The 20,000-nt window shown below is 35.2% G+C and overlaps 1 protein-coding gene across 22 annotated transcripts in view; it reads left to right on the plus strand.

Moving 5' to 3' along the window:
* Positions 1-20,000, plus strand: part of SOX6 (SRY-box transcription factor 6) — a 666,092-nt gene that overhangs the window by 311,207 nt on the left and 334,885 nt on the right. The gene's annotated exons all lie outside the window — the stretch shown is intronic.

Consider the following 20,000-nt stretch of genomic DNA (forward strand, 5'->3'; position numbering starts at 1 on the left):
ACCCCACAAAACAAAAAATTCTTAAAAAAAAAAAAAAAAAAAAAAAAAGCTCCGAGTCCGAGTTCATGTCCTCATTTCTCATTTGGGACATATCATCTCGTGGGTCAGGTAAGAGATTTCGAATGCATTCCTCACCTCTCTCTCCCTTCTGTTTTATGATGTGAGGGCCATATCTTGTGATTATATGATTGACAAGTATATGTGATTGACATAAAAACTGATGAATTTTCCTGAGCCTTTCTTGTCCTGGAGAATATTTTGACTCTTTCTCAGACTAAATATCTTCCCCCTCATTTGGTCTCATATACAGTAACTGATCTATAAAAAGTTTATTAAAGTTCCTTTTAAAACAATATCTACATGATAAAACAAAACCTCTCTAGGTAGATGCTTAAATTAACCAAATATTTGTGCAGTGTTTAATCTGCCATTTTCTCAAGAAATGCTCTTTCCTAAGCAGTGATTTGACTGGATTGCCAAAACACTGATCAACAAGGTGATTTGACCAATTTGTGTTCACTGAAAGTGAGTTTTGTGGGAACATATGCAAGGTTTATGTCTTTTGTAAATTTAACTTTGATTTAATGTCATATACAGACAAATAGGTATAAAAAGATATTAGAAGATCGAATTGTTAAGATGGATGGATAGATAGACAAAGAGATAGATAGAATGCTTGAATATCTGAAACTACCTTGTAAAATACTGTTGATACTGATGGGAAGAGTATACAGAAAACCTTTAATTAATAGATTCAGGTTAAAAAGCTTCCAAGATAAAAATCCTTCAGCTCTGATTAAATGATGAATTTTAGTTATCCTTGTATCACCCATCTCTTTGCCGATGTAGCTGGGCTCTAACATAAGCGACAGTTGTCAGAAAATGAATACTTTAAAAAGGACTTCTATATCTAAATACATATATTTAATCAGAGAGTCCTTTGGCTTCTGAAAATAAGTTGTCTAATGAGAATTTCATTTGAGCAGCTGCGACTGAGGAGGTCAACAGGCACTGCCTAGGAGAATATGGCCCAGCTGGTTAAATCTGGTTGTTGTCGTGATTTAAATGGTCAAGTGCTGCTTGTCATCCAGGACCGTCTGTTTGTAAAGGGAAGAGTGAGTGCTTCAGCGTAATGTGCAGCTGCTTTAATCTCTCTTCAATAATAGTGCTTCAGCCACTATCAAGTCTTGTGTATCATACTACTAAGTATATGATCCTAGGCTGAACGAACTGTTTTGAGTCAGGTTCTGGAGTCATGTGAAATTGTGGAGAAAGGGATACAGCAATAAAATGCTTAACTGTCCAACAAAATAAAACTTTTTTTTTTTTTAGATAGTAATTACTGTTATCAGGAGAGAGTAACAAAGCTTCCAGTTAGACATATTAAATTAAATGAACTCTCACAGAGCTGTAACCTTAATGGAAAGGGTTCAGGGTTTAGGCACATTCCCATAGCACATATACTGGTCAGAAATTATTTATCCGGTGCAATCCAGTGCACTCAGAGTTTCAGGCTATCATGGTAATAATAGCACGTGGATTCACTTTACTGTGCATGTAGACAAAGGGCGGCAACGTTTGAGCCTTGGGTTCCTGGTGGGATAGGCTTTCCAGTGAATGACGCAGCTGTTTCCCAGCACAAGCATGAGCATGTGTTTATGTGTGTATCTGATGGATTACCATCGTTATTCACATCTCTAAATAATCATTTGGATTTCTACATACATTTTCAGGGGAATATGTTTAGTGAGCATATATGTTGGTATGTTTTGTTCTTGTGGTAGTTTTTGTTGTACTGAAAGAGGGTTATGGTATAGTCAAACAATGTGAAAACTCAATTTTGAAAGTGTCTTGTCTTTGACTGAGCTAGAGCTGAATTTGAAATCTAAGTTCTTGTCCTTGAGAGAGTTAGTAGAGCCTACTGATTAAGAATGTGCATTCTGGAGGAATGGAATAAATTTGCTTTAGTTTGAATGGATGATACAGAGCAAGTTACTTAACTTTTCCATGTCTCAATTTTGTCCACCGGAAAAAAAACAAAACAAAAAGAAACAAAGAGTGTTATGATAGTGCTGCTGTGAGGACCAGGGTTATCATGAAGAACAAGAATTAGTTAATGCAGCTAAAGCATTTAGAACGTTGCCAGTCCATAGTTAATGCTCAGTAAGTGCAGCCAGTCTTACTTCCTAGCCATATGACTTCGGATGAATGATTTAGTCCTTTCGTTCTTCAGTTCTGGCCTCTAAAACTGGATGAACACCTACCTTGACAGATTGTCGTCAGGCTTTGACATATATGTAAAATACATAGCCTCTATAATTAAAACTATCATTACTATTGCTATCATAGCTAGGACTACTGTTATTGCTGTCATTGGAAGAAACTTTTAAAAAGAGAAATATTATAGGCATCTCATTCTGCACAACAGACAGAATCATGGGAAATATCCTATGGTGTTAACGGATTTAGCATTTGGCAGCAATGATGTTCTTGTGTTCTGGAAGAGCAATTCAGTGTAACTCTCCTTTCAGGCTCTTTAGAAAAGCCAACACTAAAGTTTCCCTGCTGGAAACCAATCTTCCCTGCTGAGAAATATGTGGATTGTGATGTTGTCATGAGAGTGGTTGGTCAAAGCTTGGGTGAGGTTTTTAGATAGTACTCAGTTAAGAGCAATCTGTTCCTTTAAAGTAAAAATCTACTAAAAATCCCATTTAAAAAAGTTTAACATTCTTGGCATGCTAGATCATCACAATAATTTTTTAAGGCAAGCTTTATGGGTATTAGATTTCTACCATTATTCTAATAAGGTTATATTGGTGAATTGTTCAGAATAGCCCAGACCCAAAATGCCCAGAATTATTTCAAATAAATTGAAAATTTCAAATGCTGAAATTCCCAGAGACCGCTCACACTCTTGAAGAAGCGATCAGATGTTCAGAGCGATGCTGATGCAAATTCACGTAAATTCATCTTGTCTTCTTTTTAAATGAAATGTTTTCTTCCTTATTTGTATACTTCTGTTTTAAAAATTTGTATCACATTTATTGCAAATACTTATCTAGTATCAGATAGTCTAAATAAACAGATATTATTAATTATAACGAGGTGCTAGAATGATTGGTTTTTGAATTACAAAATAAATTACGTATATTTTTGCGTTAAGTACATTTGTTTTGTAGTTTTTTGGAAACTGGTTATTCTTGCTTATCACTTTATAAAGAATACGGTAAGCCAGAATTTTGTGAACTCCAGACATTCAGGACAAATCTTGATTGGTCATTCCTATTTGTTGTTGTTTTGCCTTTACCATATACAATTTGGGCAAGATACTGTTAGGGTAAATTCTTTTATTAACTTCACTTTATGTGTCTCTGCCTTGAAAAGATGTTTCAAATTTTATGGCTCATTTCTATCTCCTCAGATTAAAACAAACCTTTTCCAAAGCCCCTTTAAGAACATAGAGAACAGATGCAAAGCAAGATACTGTTAGGGTAAATTCTTTTATTAACTTCACTTTATGTGTCTCTGCCTTGAAAAGATGTTTCAAATTTTATGGCTCATTTCTACCTCCTCAGATTAAAACAAACCTTTTCCAAAGCCCCTTTCTCTAAGAACATAGAGAAAAGATGCAAATGATGGTTTCTGATTTTTTTCTCTTACTGCGCTGGGATGTAAGAAGGTGCTCTCCTAGAATTTCATTGTTTAGAAAGAGAATGCAGCTTTCTGATGGTTTAATGAAATAGTCATAGTCTCATATGACTTTTTGAACTTACAGAGTTTAAGTGGATCTTTAGCAATTTCTGTTTTTCCTTTGAAAATTCGTTAGATCGATTTCTTTAGAATATATTTTGGGAGTCTCAAAAAATAACAGGGGACAGTTTTGGGATCAGTATTTGTTGTCTTTATACAATATGTATACAAAATAAAAAGAAAACTGAATAGAAAAGAAAGTAGTAAGTTAAACATTTGTTTACTATGTCATATATTTAAGGCAGTAAAGTAAAATTAGCATCTGTGAATTTATCACCCAACTTCATTAAAATTACTAATACTAATGAATCTACCATGTAGTTTTCACCTCCAGTCTTTGTTTTCTACTTAGACTACTACCAAAACTTTGTGTTTATAATGATCTTTTTTTGTTTTAAAATAGTTTTGAATATGTTGCTATATAATATATTGTTTAGTTTTGTTTATTCTAGAGCTTTATAAAAATGGTATCACATTGTAACCTTCTGGGATTTCTTTTTATACTTAGTTTTATTCTCAGATTAGTTTTACTGTTTGCAGTTTTAGTTCATTTTCACTGTTTAACAATATCCTATGTGCTATATAGCAGTATATGAGGAGGTCTTCAGAACATTCATGGAAAATGTGTATTATGAAAAAACTATGTGTATATGTATAGATTAAAAATTCTTTTGCTCCAGAATGTACTCATATTTTAATTTCATTTTCCATGAAATTTTTTGAAATTCCCTCTTATTCTTCTGTCTACTGTCTCTGGACACTTGTCTTTTTCCTGTTTTCTGCTAGTACAAACAGTATTGTTAGGAAGATTCTTGCACCTGTCTTCTGACGCACATGTTGAATGACTGACTCTCTTTCTCTAGCTTGTCTTCCTAGGAGTGGAATTGAGGTTGACAAATTTTTGTGCGTTTTTCCAATCTCTTGCAAAATATTACTCAGAGAATTTGCTGTGGCTGTGTGTGTGTGTGTGTGTGTGTGTGTGTGTGTGTGATAATCTCTGAATGCTTTAACTTAAATATATCTTTTGATAACACCTTCCTTAACATATCTAGGATAGATTTTTAATTTTTTTTAAATTATTGAGCTTTTCAAAAGTTCAACAAGCGCCTTTATTGGACCCTTTACTGCAACTGCCTTTTTCCTTTTGTTGTATCTTTTTTTTTTTTTCTTTTTTTTGGAGAGGTTTTTGCTATAGGGTGTGTGCGCTTGCCAGACAGACAGAGAGAGACAGAGAGACAGAAAGCGAGAAATCACCCCCCCCATGGGGGATGGCCACTCCTCAATCCTTTCTCCTCCATTCTCCTCTCGGGATCTTGAGCACGCACGCGCATGCGCCCGGCGTGAGTTTAAGCCACTGGGTCCGGGACACGAACCGCGGTCGACTATGTGGAGTCCAGCGACATAGCCATTATGCTATTATGCTGGTCCCCCTTTTGTTGTATCTTAATAAAATGTCTTCAGCACTTCTTTTGACTAAGAGCCGAAGTGCATTGTCCTTCTTCTACTGGACCACGATTACCAGGTTTGTTAGGAAACACATTTTCCTACTTTTGATCCTACTTGTTGATGTTTTTAGCACAGGGTGCGGTTTTAGAATTAGAGTAATTTCTGGTCTGTAACTAAGGTTTACAATCTTTTTTTTTTCCTTAAATGCTTCAAAGTTACAAACCTTTTTATTATTGCCACTGTTCTGTACAAGTATTTATGAAATAGACATTTTTCTAGCTAAACCATTGACTTGTAGCTGGAAGTATTTACCTTTCTCTTGGAATGTTTAATTCGAGAACCCTTTTAGATATTGGCCTGGATTTGATGTACATTCTTATCTTTACTCTGGCAACTTAATGAGTGGTGTCTAATACTTAATTGGTTAGTTGATTTAAACACTAATTTATTAAAAAATGAGGATGTTTGTTTAAATAAGCATTGAAAGACAAACTTTAAAATTCTAAACCATTTGATTTTCTTTTAGTTTATATCCAAATTTCAGAGCCCACTATCAGTACTTTTGTCTTTCAAATTGTTTTCAGAGTTAAAATTAATCAGTTATCTGAACCTGTCTCATGATTCTTCCTTTTTTTTTAGGTTTGTTATAGGGCACATACACTTGCTGGGATGAGAGAAAGAGAGAGAGAGAGAGAGAGAGAGAGAGAGAAATCACCTCACAGAGGGGATGCCACACCACAAACCCTTCTCCATTCTCCTCTCAGGATTTTGGGCACACATATTTATGTATCTAGCATGTTTTTCAGGCTGCTGGGTCTGGGACTTGAACCCTACAGTTGACCATGTGATATCCAGTAGCCTTAACCTCTACTCCACCAGCTGGCTCCCAGTTCATTTTCTTTCATTATGATTGAAACTGTCATTAACTATTATTTTCAATCTCTTCTTTCTGATGCTAGAATCTTTATGAAGATAGAGATAAAAACTGCAGTTCAATTTTGATATTTGAAAAAGTCATTGTCTAATAAGGTACTTACAGACAAAGCCAGGGATTCAAGGTTCTGGCTTAATGCTGCATGTCTGTGATGCTAGACTTATCACAGCTTTCTTAACTGACGTCTTTAAAGTTTAACTGAGGAACCATGCCTGGCACTGGAGGGCCAGACAAGTACTGCCACAATGAAGTTATAGAACAGGTCCATCCACTAGCATTGCCAGTGCAGTACATATAGGCCTGTGGATTTCCTTAATTGCTCTCACAGAATAAATGGAAAATGAGTAAATACAAATAGATGGCTAATATGTACTTTAAAAGTAAGGCAAGCTATAGTCAAAGAGCAGTTTTTAAAGTTAATAATCTGTCTGCTCAGGGATTCCATTCCACTCCAGAACACAGTAAATTGCTTATCTGGAACTTCTTAGCTGATATCCCAGAAACACCTCTGTACTCTTCCCTTGTGTCTTAGACAGAAAAAAAGATGGAGAATTTATGAATGCATAAACTGCACATTTTGGAGATATCTTTTTGTTTTTAAATAGAAAAGGGAGACTGGGGAAAATATCTCATATACCCAATGTACAAAGTCCTAGAATTATTCTTTTTTTAAAAATAATATTCGATGATATTATTAAAAAAATTTAAATGTAACTCTTAAGTCCCTATTCTGATTAACCAGAGTCTGATCTTACTTCTATGTTAACTCAGGAACTTCAGTATTTAACTTCAGTCAATTAGAATTATGCACCCTTTTGCTGCTTCTTGGTGTTATTGAATAACTAGAAGGATTAGGCATTTTATTGGCATTGGGGTTTTGGTATCTGAGTAATGGTCATCTATTATGCTTAGATTAGAAGCCATTACTTAAAATCCAAACATCTTACTTAGGCTTTCAAGGCCCATTTTATAATACTCTACCTTTATTCTTCCTTCCCCACCTTAAGCATGTCTTAGGACCTTTGCACATACTTTCCCTGACTGACTTTGGGAGGATTTTCTTTTAGATCTTTGCATACTGCTCCTTATAGTTCAGATCTCAGTTTAATTGTCACTTCCTAAGAGAAGCCTTAACCTAGCCTCTATATCTAAAGTCGGCCTAGTCACGCTTTAGTATATTCCTATGCGTTGTCACCATAGTGTTTTTTACACCTGATGAGCTCTTGTTCATTTGTCTCCTTTATTGTCTTGTTTTACTTCACTGAAGGGGCAAAGTCTGTGAGAGCAGACTCTTGGACTTGTCCACTTCTGTGTTCTTAGTGCCTTTGATAAGACTGTTCATTGTTGATTGAATGAATGAGTGAAGAGTGTTAAATGATCTGAAATGGTGGTTCTTGTTTTTACTTATACCTCTGTTTTTGTATTTATGTCTCCCCCCACTCATTTAGATCTCACTGTCCTCTTAACTTCCCTTAGCTGTTACTTTGTCTTTAATAATAGTGCATGTCAGTATAGGAATTCAAAATAATTCCCTCCTTTAACAGCATTTCTTTTTCTTTCTTGACTCATGTTACCTAAGTAAAAGTCATGCTGCTGACAAAAAATGTGAGTCTAGATATGATTAGATTTTCCGTTGCCTACAGGTTAGACATGTACTTCCTAAATGTTTTGAAACTACAGCCTTTCACTTCTCAGTTCGCCATAAGCTTATGCAGAGCTGCGAACCTTCCCATGAGGCTACAAGTGAAAGTATGGTTTTTGATACGCCCTAATGATTTCCAACTATGGTAGAAATTGAGTCACTGTCTTTCACGCTTTGCTTGCTGTTGCTGCTCCACCCTTTGCTTGCTGTGTGGTATTCAGGGGTAAGGGGTGTTCTTGGCTTCCTGGTGGAGACTAGCTTCTTCAATTTTTTCTTCTAATTTAGATTTTCTTCTATCGGTGATACTTCTTTATCACCTATATCTACAATGCTTTTCCTTTTGCTTTGATATGAATAAAACTTGAACTTCCTTAGTTCCGTTAGAGGTATTATACATCATTAGAATTTGGTTCCTGGAATTGCTTTGTAATCTTTCTCTTATAAGCATTCTCATTAAACAACTCAGAGATGTAGCAACCTTAGGACATTCTTTCCTATGTCAAGTGTCAGCACCATGTTGAATTGAATTAGTTATTTATTCAAACATACTTCATGCTTAGTCATTATCCCTCCTGTTCTGAATAACTGCTGTCTCTCAGAGAGCTTATCTAAACTCCCCATCTATTGATTTTTCAATATACAAAGTCCAGATCGTATCTTCCCTTCTACTGACTACATTAGCTATGGTGACTTCTTTCTACTGTAAAATTACTAGCAGTTAAACTGTATATTACTCTGTTTATTAGTAGGCCATAACATTAATTGTGTTGTTTGATAGTTTTTAAATTGAGATTTTCATTGAGATTTACATGCAGTTAGAAGAAATAATACAGAAAGATTCTATGCACACTTTGCCCAGTTCCCCCAGTGGTATCTTTTTACCAAACTATTATACAGTATCATAACCAGTGATATAATCCATTGATCTTATTCATATTTCTCTAGTTATAATTAAACTTCATTATGTATAGGTGTGTACAGTAAATGCTATATGATTTCATCACCTGTAAACCACTTGCTTAGGCTCATGTACCCAACACAACAGGCAAAATACTGGATAGTTCCAATATCACAAAGATCACTTGCTCTTTAATAGCCACACCTACTTCCTGTCTACTCTTACACCACTAACCCTCTGTACCAAGCCCTTGGCAGCCACTAATATGTTCTTAATTTTAACATTTGCCATTTCAAAACTATTGTATAAGTGGAATTACATAGTGTACAGCTTTCTGGAATTGGCTTTTATTTTTAACTCAGCATTAGTCTCTGGAAAGTATCAATAATTTACATTTTCATACTGAGTAGTATTTCATGGTATATGTCATATGTATGTATCACCGTTTGTTTATCCACTTATTGAAAGACATATAGGCAGATTCAGTTTTTGGCTATTACAAATAAAGTTGCTATGAACATTTGGGTATAGGTTTTTGTGTAAACATATGTTTTCCCTTTTCAGCATTAATGCCTAGGAGTATAATTGCTGGGCTGTATGAGAATTGCATGTTTGATAAACTGCTACACTATATTTTAGAGTAGTTTTAGCATTTTACATTTTACTTACAATGTATGAACAATCCAGGTTCTGTGCACCTTTGTCCTTTAATTTTGTCATTATTTTAGCCATTCTACAAGAAAAGGTGTTTAGTGATATCTTATCATAAAGGTAATTTACATTTCTTTTATGGCTAATTATATCGAACATAATTTTATGTGCTTGTTTGCTATCTGTATATTCTTGTGGGTGAAATGTCTGTTTATGTCTTTTGTCCATTTTCTAATTGGGTATTTTTTTTTTAACCTATTGGGTTGTGAGAGTTCTTTATTATTCTAGAATCCTAGATAGTAGTCCTGTGTTAGATATGTGACTTGGAAATATTTTGTCCCATATTTAGCTTGCCTTTTTATCGTCCTTACATAGGCTTACACAGACAAAAGTTTATAATTTTCCTGAGGTCTAATTGATTTTTTTATTTTATGGATCATGGTTTTGATATCAAGTCTAAGAATACTATGCCTAACTCTGGATTCTAAACATTTTCTGTAGTTTTTTTCTAAAGTATTTATAATTTTTTACTTTACATTTATGTCTACAATGTATTATGAGTTTCTTTTTTACGCAGGTATAAGGTTTTGGTCAAGGTTCATTTTTTGGGGGTGTGGGGAGACTATGAATTTTTACTCTAGTACCGTCTGTTGAAAAATGCAACCTTCCTCTATTGAATGGCTTTGCAAATAACATGATTTTCTACACAGAAAATCCTAAGGATTCTAAATACAGAACAAAACATAACGACAACAACAATAAAACCCCAGCCTTCTAGAACCAATAAGTCAGCAAGGTCATAGGATAGGATATCAATATGTAAAAAGCAATTATGTTTCTGTACAATAGTTAATGAATTTATATCTTAGTCCACTTAGGCCACTGCAACAAAATACCTTAAACTGGGTAATTTATAAACTGCAGAAATTTATTTCTAACACTTCTGGAGGCTGGGATGTCCAAGGTCAGGTCCCAGACATGTGCAGATTTAGTGTCTAAATCTAAAGTAGTTCCACTGCACAGTCGGTACCTGGTTGTTGTGTTCTCGCATAGCAGAAGCTGTGAACAAGTGCCCTCAGGCCTCTTTTATAAGGACACCAAACTGTTGAGCATGAAGCCCTCATGATAAAATCATTTCCCACCTCTTAATACCACCACATGGGGTATTAGGTTTCGACACATGAATGTTAGGGCTTTCAAAAACACTCAAACCTGGAGCAACACATGAAAACTGAAATTAAAAACACAATACTGGGCCAGCTCCATGACACACTGGTGAAGAGCTACTCAAGAGAATCTGAATCCCACATGGTGACTATGGTTCAAATCCCTGGCCTGCTGGTCAGCTTGAAACACTCTTGATAGACATGTGAGTGCCCAGAATCCAGTGTGCTAGGGGACTGGAGAAGGGATATGACCAGACTAAAAATCAAAACAAGACAAAACAAAAACCATTGGACTATTTTTAAAATTAATTATTTTCTTTCTTACATAAGCAAGAGAGAAAGAAAGAAAGATAGGCCTCTCCAACAGGATCTTCATGCTGTGATCCACTAGCTTAAGGTAGTTCCAGGTCAGAGAGTTCTCTGGAAATGAACCCAGAACCTTCCCACGTGGATTAGCCTTGCAGAGCCTTGTGTTACTTCTGTACCACCAGGGGCTTAGCCTCATGAAGTTTTTCAAGTACTCTCATAAGTCTTACCATATAATATGGATTAACTTAAAAAAATCTGTGGTTTTAGGGACCAGCAGTTAGTGTAATGGCTATGTTGCTGGACTCCAATGTAGTCAACAGCGGTTTGTGTCCCAGACCCGGTGGCTTGAACTCACACTGGGCACGTGTGCGTGCATGCCCAACATACCGAGAGGAGAATGGAGGAGAAGGGATTGCGGCGTGGCCATCCCCCCTGGGGGGTGATTTCTCACTTTCTGTCTCTCTGTCTCTCTCTGTCTGTCTGGCGAGCGCACGTGCCCTATAGCAAAAACCTCTCCAAAAAAAAAAAATCTGCTGTTTTATATAATATTTCAGAGGGAGAAATAATATTATGCTATCAGATTTTTAGGGAGTGTTCTTTCATCTAAACAAAACATACATATATATGAACATAAAATAGTATATATGCATATTTAAATACTCGCATATGTGTGCTCATTAATTCCATAACCATTTATTAAGTTCTTTTATCTGGAGTGGGGAGAAGAAAAAGTAACAGGAGAAGATGCACACAGGGATGAATAGATACTATTTTTAAGTAGCTCATAATTTAACAGTAGAAACAAATGTCAATGGAATAATTATTTTAAATGCTATAGTAGAAGGTACTACAAAATACTGTGGAAGTACGGAAGAAGGAATAGTTATTTTGTGTAGGAGATCTTGGAAGGGATGTAAAGATATTTGAACTGGGTTTTGTTGTAATATAAACTCATCATCATTAACAATAGATATACTGTACTCCTAGGGAGAGAAAAACAGCACATACAGCTTCAGTGGTGTGAATTAACTTGTGAATTCAGTAAATCTCAAGAAGTTTAGTGTAGTTAGGACAGGGAACATGACTGAAGAAATAGCTTGGGGCCATTATAAAGAAATAATTTTATCCTTTGAGTAGTGAGGAGCAGGGGAGAACTTTTAAGTAGGAAGATGAGTGACATAATTGAACACATTTTTAGATAAGTTACTGTGGTTTTGATTATCAGTTGGAAAGAAGCAAGGACAAATGTAGGAAAATCTGCTAGAAGGCTATTTTAATGATCTAGGCATGTTCTTACAAGAATCTAAACAGCTAAGACAGTGGTAGGAAAAGATAGAGAGGAGAAATCAGTTTTTAGGGAAATAGTTGAGATTGTTAATTAGGTGTAGAGTGTGAGGTTGGAGAGAAGAGAGACTTAAAGATGAGGCTATTAGGATGGTAAAAGTAGATTGATAAGAAGGTTTCAGAAAAAGGTTTGTTTAGACATACTGAGTTTGTGTTCTCTCTGTGAAGAAGGAATACATCCCGCAGGCAGATGCGAGACTGGCTGTTGTGGAGATTAGAAGACAGTGGTATCCCTTGGTTCCCTTCCCTGTCATTGTTACAGATCGACTCTCCTTTTATTAGAGAACTCATTATTTCGATTAGTCGTTGTTGCTTTCAGGTAGCTTCAAGCTTGGTCCACATGCAGAAACTCTGTAGTTTGTCACTGGAATCAATACACTCCATCTTTCTATTGGTATAAAAGAAGGAGGTGACTATAGGCTTAGCCCCCATGTGGGTCATGTGCGTCTTTTCTGTTTAGACTAATTTAGGTAATCCTGCAGCCCAGTGGGTCTCAAGTTGTCACTATTAATGGCATCACCCAAGAATTTGTTAAAAATGCAAATTCCTGGGCCTCCTCTCCTTCTCCAGTCCCCTAGCACACTGGATTCTGGGCACTCACATGTCTATCAAGAGTGTTTCAAGCTGACCAGCAGGCACAGAATCAGAAACTCTGAGATGCCCAATGCCCGGCAGCTTGTAGTTTAACAAGCTCTCCAGGTGTTTCTCTGCTCACTAACAATGAAGAACTATGTATAGTATAACAACTACAGTGCAATATACTGTATATACTACAATATAGTCTAAGCCACATAATATGATACCATGAGATAGAATTTTGAATGGGTAATATTTTCAGCTGTCTTCATGATCAGTTGTCGAACAAGTGTTCAAATAAAGGATAAATTGATTAGATTATTAAGTGCAATGGTAGTACTGGCCAGGCTGTATATGTCAGTGTGTAGATATTACGTTCTCATTTTATTACTCTTTATTTAATTCTTATTTCATATAAGTTTGTATTTTCATGTGGTTCGAAAAACAAATTCATGTGGTATGAAGAAAAATGAAATTCAGGACGAAGTGGTTTAGTGACTAGTTAAGGTGATGTAGTTTTAGGGGCTGTTGTTAGGGAAGGGAAAGCTGGTGAAAAGTTATTGTGTGGTTTCAAATTCATCTGCATTAAGATTTTACTTCAGTTTTTGTTCTTTGATCAAAGATGTAGCACTCAGGTCATAGCATGACCCCTTATCCTTAATAAATAAAATTGGATGATTCACCGAATTTAACAGAGAACAAGGCCCAGAGTGGTTGAGCTTTAAGAAGGCTGTCTTCTGCTTGCCAAAGAAAATCTTAGATTCTTAAGAGGTATGTAGATTTGCAAGTGTTGAGGTGGACTGGAAAGAGGTGAATTTCCTAGTTTAGGTGAACAGTCTCAGGCTTGTCTGGTGTTGGACTTTAGTTTTCGTTAGCTCCGCTGGCTCTACCGTTCCTGCTGTTTTGCAACAGTGCTTAAAAGTGCTTTAAGTGCTTGTGACCGTGGTAATGAATGAAAATGTCTTTCCAGCACTGAGAGGATTGCATTAGACTGAATAGTCACCTCACTTGTAAAAGCACTATTAGAGTGGGGCAGCTGTAAGTAAGGATAACGATTTGTGTCCACTGCTTATTTACTGAAAATTGTCAATGTATTATTTATTGAGAGCTCTCCAGACAGTGCTTGTCAGAATAAAAATGTCAGCTCTGAGCAAAATGTTATAATACATAATAAAAATGCTAGGTTCGCATTTTAGGAAGACAACTAATTAGACCTGCTTTTTCTTAAGGAAAGGAGAGTAAAAATGGCCAATACTGTGGACTTCCTCCTTTTGTATGAGTTCTTTTCTTTTCTCCCTGCTAAGCTCAGTATTTGGTTTTGAAACTTATCTTGCCTGAGAAATAATTCGGACAACTTTGTATTGTTGCCATTAGATACGCCAAGTAGTGGGGAGCTTTGCCGAAGGAAGAGGGCCTGACTTGCCATCCCACAGTGAGCCACCGCCCTCACCTCCATGTTTTGTCTGAAATTAGAAGATGTCACTTCCTCCCTGAGCAGTGCTTGTGGAAAACTGCCTCCAGTGTAAACAACATAAAATTATTAAGCTTATTCCTCAGCCGTGCTAATTAACCCCAAACAAATTTCACATTAAGGAAACAGAATTCAATCAATGTAAATGTTATTGCTGTGTATTACTGTAAGCAATAATATAGTGGCTAAAATAATTAATTATTTTGGATTTTTTTTTAAAGAAAATATTCTTTTTTATGGTGTTGCAAAATATTTTGCAGATCTTTCTTTTCCCCCTTCCTTTGGCCTTTCCTGGCATAGAATATAAAAGACCTTTCTGGTAAAGCATGGTAATATGCAGTGGTTTTTTTACAACTGGGTTGTAAAAAAGGAAAAATGTGTTTTGGAGTGTTTCAGGTTTACTTAGTTCAATATGTTTTCATTGTCAATACGTATGCAGATTTTATCTCTACATAACTATTGTATTGACTACTTTTTGTAGCAATTTTCTATCCTCTTTCCTCTTAAATAAGAAAGCACATGGTAATGATGTGTGTTAGGGACAATAAAAAAGAAGACTGTTAAATATCATCCACTTCTGGGAGAAAAGAAGCAAAATGCCCTTTTACTGTATTTCAGGCTTTGGGAGGCAATTGACAACAAAGATATTTTCTCTCTCTCTCTCTCTTTTTTAAATCTGGATTCACATAGGAATTCAAATTATCCTCTTCAAGATAATTTTCATACATTTATTTTAAACAACCAGATTTCTAAATAATCTCTTGGCTGTGCCTGTGATAACTTAAGATAAAATTTATCATTATAATCCTTTTCATCATTCTCAAAGACACGGAGGGCAGGAGTTATCTGATATGTGACTTATTTTTTATGCAGTAACATGCATATTTGATTAATATGAAGTTATTTATTAGATATAGCATATTCTAGGGTATATGGAACATAGTCAAATATTATTTGCATTAAGACTATGAGAAATGATACATCCTTTAACTGATAGATACCAGCAAGTGTTAAATTACCTTTGAAATTAGAAGTAATTTAACTGAGTAACACAATAAAACAGAATATTACTTTTCATAAATTTATCACCCACCATGTCTTTTGTAATTTTACTATAGTCTCCTAGCAAATGCAAACCCTGTACCTCTCCACTCCCCATTATTTTAGTTCTTTATTTCATGGCTACGCTTAATTCTCTACTTTTCTCTATTAAACTCTATTGTTATTATGTTAGGAATACATACTTTTTTACACATATCTTAAATATCTTAAAGCAGTTTGAAACTAAATATTTATAATGATATCAAAACCAATAATAAGAACACAAGTGTTCTAAGGAATAGCTGGAGCATGCTATTAAAAAAGTAGAAAATAAATAAGAATAATTCTTTCTAGCAGAGTTGAAATGAAATTAAAATCTTGTGAGAGGACTGCTCTAAGATAACATATGAATGGACCATTTATTCTATCGTATATTTTGGTTTCAAATGATTTGTTTCAGATTAATGCTGACTTTTTTTTAGTTTCTATAGCCAGATAGTTGTATTTTTTTGACTTCTTCATACATTTATTTTGACTTTCCTAAATAGAAGGCAACTTTAGATTTTATCTATTTGGATTACCTAGGTAGCTGAAAATGTACTACAGAGTATAAGAAGCTATGTTCAGTAATTTACAAAACATAAAATTTAGACAATAAAAAATTATATTGAACATTCCTATGCATTTTAGATTTTTATGACTCTAAGTATATTTTAAGCAAAAGGTTTAAAGAATATGCATTCTATAGCAAATAATATATGATAGTTAAATATGATAACTAGTGCCTAGATAGCTCTCTGGTAGATGGGATACTTAAAACATTTTAAACTGTACAATTTGTATGATTAATATTCCTGGACTGTAAAATTACACTATAATGCCAAACCAATAAATGGAATGAAATTCTAAAATAAGGGCCCTAGTTGGAAGAACCTGTATTAGTGTATCTTAAAATGAGATGCAAAGGGTTTGCATCCAGTACTTTACTCCCTTTAAGACTATAATTGACAAACTGCAGTAATCATGCTTTTATGTGTTTTTCTCCCTCTACTGAATTCATTTTAAAAAACGAAAGTCAAAAAAGGTAAAAAAGAGACTCCAGAATTTTGAAACCCAGTGGTCCTGAAGTGATGGGAAAATAGCCAAGGTGTCACAGCTAATTTCTGACCCTGTTTTATGAGTTCTGCTGTTCCTTATTCCCCCTGTCAGCCTGGGAATCCCTGAGGCTGTGCAAACTGGCTGAACATCACTCAATCCCAGTTTTATATCCCCTTTTAATAATGTTGAGTCTATTCTGTCCAACTTTGATTCAGACAACCTGCTTGTCTTGAAAAAGTGATATATTTAATCAGTGACTCTGTCTCCAGCATAGCTCCCACTGCGTGTGACTGGAGCCAGAGAGTAGTGCAGTGGTCTGTCACTTCTGTTTGAATGGGTAATGTGGAGCCCATCAGCTGAAAAGACAGGAGCTGGAACTGCTTGTTAGGACACATGATCAAAAGCCACTCTCTGCTTTCTGCCAATCAAACCTCATGTCGCCTTGTGGGGCAGACATTAAATAGATTTTTTTTTTCTGCCTTACACTGTGGGCACTTTGCCAGTTTGACATGTGAACTGTTACAAAAGATAGCAGAGTTTCGACCGCTTGCTGACTGCTTTAAAATATTACCAAACACTTGCCAAAATGAAATATTCATTTACTATATTATGATAAATTCAGAAAGTATTTTTTGGTATCTTTATGGTGTAATTTATGACTTTTCTTTCGGTGGGGCAAAAGAGACAATAGACAGTTGCTTCTTGGGTGTAAGTAAGGAAGACGAGGGCTGTAAATCAATGCGGTTTTAAAGCCAACACAACTGTGTGACAAATAGTTTTGAATAAGATGATTATTGCTTTGTGAAAATAACATTAGTGGATTAGGTGTTATTTTGTATTCTTATTCTCCTGCTTTCAGAACAATTTACCTCCTCTAAGACAATATAGGAGAATGGTTTTTATATGATATTTTGAGCCCAAAACATTTAAAACTTTATTTTGAAATTTAATTCCGGGTCTTATTCCCTCTGCTTGTTGAGAAGATAGACTTGTTTCTACACACTAAGCTCTTCTTTGATTTGTGTCTGTCCTGGTGGGTATTTTCACTCTGCCTTTTCTTTTTGTTATCCCCCGAAGAGTCTTGCCATTGTATCGCAACCTTGTCTTTGTGTTCCTATCAACCCAGTGATGATGGCGGCATAGACCTCACTTCTAGCCTTTTTAAGAAAAGATTGAACACCTAAGGACTTTGGACTTACCAGGTCATAGGACTCAGCATTTCGTACAATTCCAAACAACCAGATAACTATTCTGAGGCTGTCAAATCTTAGTTGGTGTTTTGATTATCTCCAAACTTGCCACTTGGTACTTGCTGTTTCTTCTCTAATGATCATTTTAAAAGGAGTTAAACATTTTCACCAAAACATACCATGGCAATCTAGTGGAACTCGTTTAAACAGTGAGCTACACATAAACAGCTGCTCCTTCAATAAGCCATTCTTTATAATACCCTTATTACCTTCTAGTGTCTCAAATTCTGATTAGTCAACAGTGCTGATTGCTGCACGGCATTCCGCTGCCCATCTTCCTTCTGCTCAGCTGCTCATGTCTTAGTTGTTATTTGATTACAACACAACTTGTGCATTGTTTCTCCAAGTTGCTCTTCATATTGTGTCTCAAAAACTCTGAATTATCTAGGCAAACTGGATGGCACGAAAGTGACTTCATTTCTTCACACATATTTAAAATGTCTGAATAAAGCATGGCATAAAAAAATGTGAGTATGGAACTCTTTGGTTGAAAAGATTATCTGTGACTTCAAACTCAGTACTTAAGGTCAAATTATGAAACAGATTAAGGATGTGGGAATGATTTAAAAAGCATACAGTACTTTACAAATGTAAAGAGTTATAAAATTGTTATATTATGGTTATTAAATTCCAGTCAGATACAAAGTTCTGGAAGAGGTAATTAAGTATGTGGAACTCCACAGGAAGGGCCTGAAGGACCTTCATCTTTGCCCCGGGACTAGATAATTTTAGTCCAATTGCCACGCAGCACCAATGATGCTGCACTAAATAGGACAGCACGTTGGTAGTTTAAGTTATGATGAAATAAGTAAGGGTGGGAAACGTCCCTATAATGAAGTTTGAATTTCAGCTATTCCTTTGTTGTGACCCCCTGGAATTTACTCTTGGTGAGTAGGAAATGCTGACACACTAGAAATGCAACCCCAGTAAAGGCCCTAAATCTGTCATTGTGCTCTGGAGTCTGCTCTGAAAATAGCAAAGCTCTTTTGGTAAATTAAAATCGGTGTGAATGGGAACAGATGTTGACATGCTTTACTTTATCTTCAGGGATGCCAGCTAAAGAGGAGAGGGTCAGCAAGGTTAGATGGTAGGAAATACAGCCAGTGTGCAAACTTGTTCTATAGACAGAGTTCTGGTTTGGGACGTTAGTCAATAAAATTGCATTTATCTTTGATAGTGTAGTTAAGAATTGTGCCCACGTTACTGTATGCAGAGGAAAGATGAGCGGGATGTATTTATTTCTGGGGAGGCCATCTCTTTTGATGTTTCCCTGGTGGTTGTGTCTTTTCTTCATCAAAACGCCTTGGCTGTAAACTGCCTTGGACTGCTCTTAGGTTCTACTTTCGAACATCGTTTTGGCATAGGTTTCTAAAGTATTTGTTGAACTCTAATGCTATAGTAGAGTCTTTGTACTGATATTTGTCAAAAATAATGAAAATGGTTTATGCTCTAAAAGTGTACAATTTATCAAATAGCTTGTATAGTCAATTTAAATAAGTCTCGTAGAAGTTTCGGTCTTGATTTGAAAAAATAGCATAGGATGAATTTATTTATAAGAACCTTAATAGTTTCTCTCAATTCCTTTTACATTTTAGATTACCTTATAATTTTCTAAATCTACATGAACAATAATGATCAATTTTGTCAGTATTATTCACACCTTTTATTAATTTAACATAGATGAATAAATGTGAATGTTGTGAAGAGTTGATTGGGAATAGATTTTAAATCTGACAGTTAGATTACAGGGTACCTAAGAAAAAATGGCTCTTTCACTAGGTACCTAGTAATTTAATTCTTGTTTGAAATTATTATAATTTATTACAGTGTGTGGGTCCTAATGAATGTCTACTATTAAATGAAAAGTAGAAATTGAAATTAAGATTATGAAATTCTTTTAACTCGTATCTTAAAATCCTCTTAAACAATTCAGAAGACATTAATAAGCTATGTAGGTTTCTTTCCATATTCTGCAATGACAAATAAAAACATTTTTTTCCCAGCATTTAAAGATTCTAGAAAATGTTGAATGCCATTAAACCTCAAAGCGTGCAATCTTGGAATTTTATAAAATGTTAGTAGCTATTATAACAGCATTAAAATTGGCAACTCATTTAAATATTTATTTAGACTATGTGTAGACTTTTCTAGCATTTGAGTTTTCCAAAAATTACTGTTTCCTTAGTGGTAAACATTTAATATGGGACAATATGACACTTCACAGAGCTATGAACTTCACCAGCTTAATATAAGGAATTCCAAATATTAGGGAGACTTTTAAAGTGCAAGTAAAATTTAGGCATAAAATGATGATGTCTGAATGCCTGTAGGCACTGAAAGTTGTCACACTTGGATCTAAGTAAAACGTGGCATATGCAAAAAATGATCAAAGCTTTGAAAAATAATCTCTGGACAAAAAGAGTG

Source organism: Tupaia chinensis, unplaced genomic scaffold (genome assembly GCF_000334495.1).
Source record: "Tupaia chinensis unplaced genomic scaffold, TupChi_1.0 Scaffold000077_1, whole genome shotgun sequence".
Taxonomy (NCBI): Eukaryota; Metazoa; Chordata; class Mammalia; order Scandentia; family Tupaiidae; genus Tupaia; species Tupaia belangeri.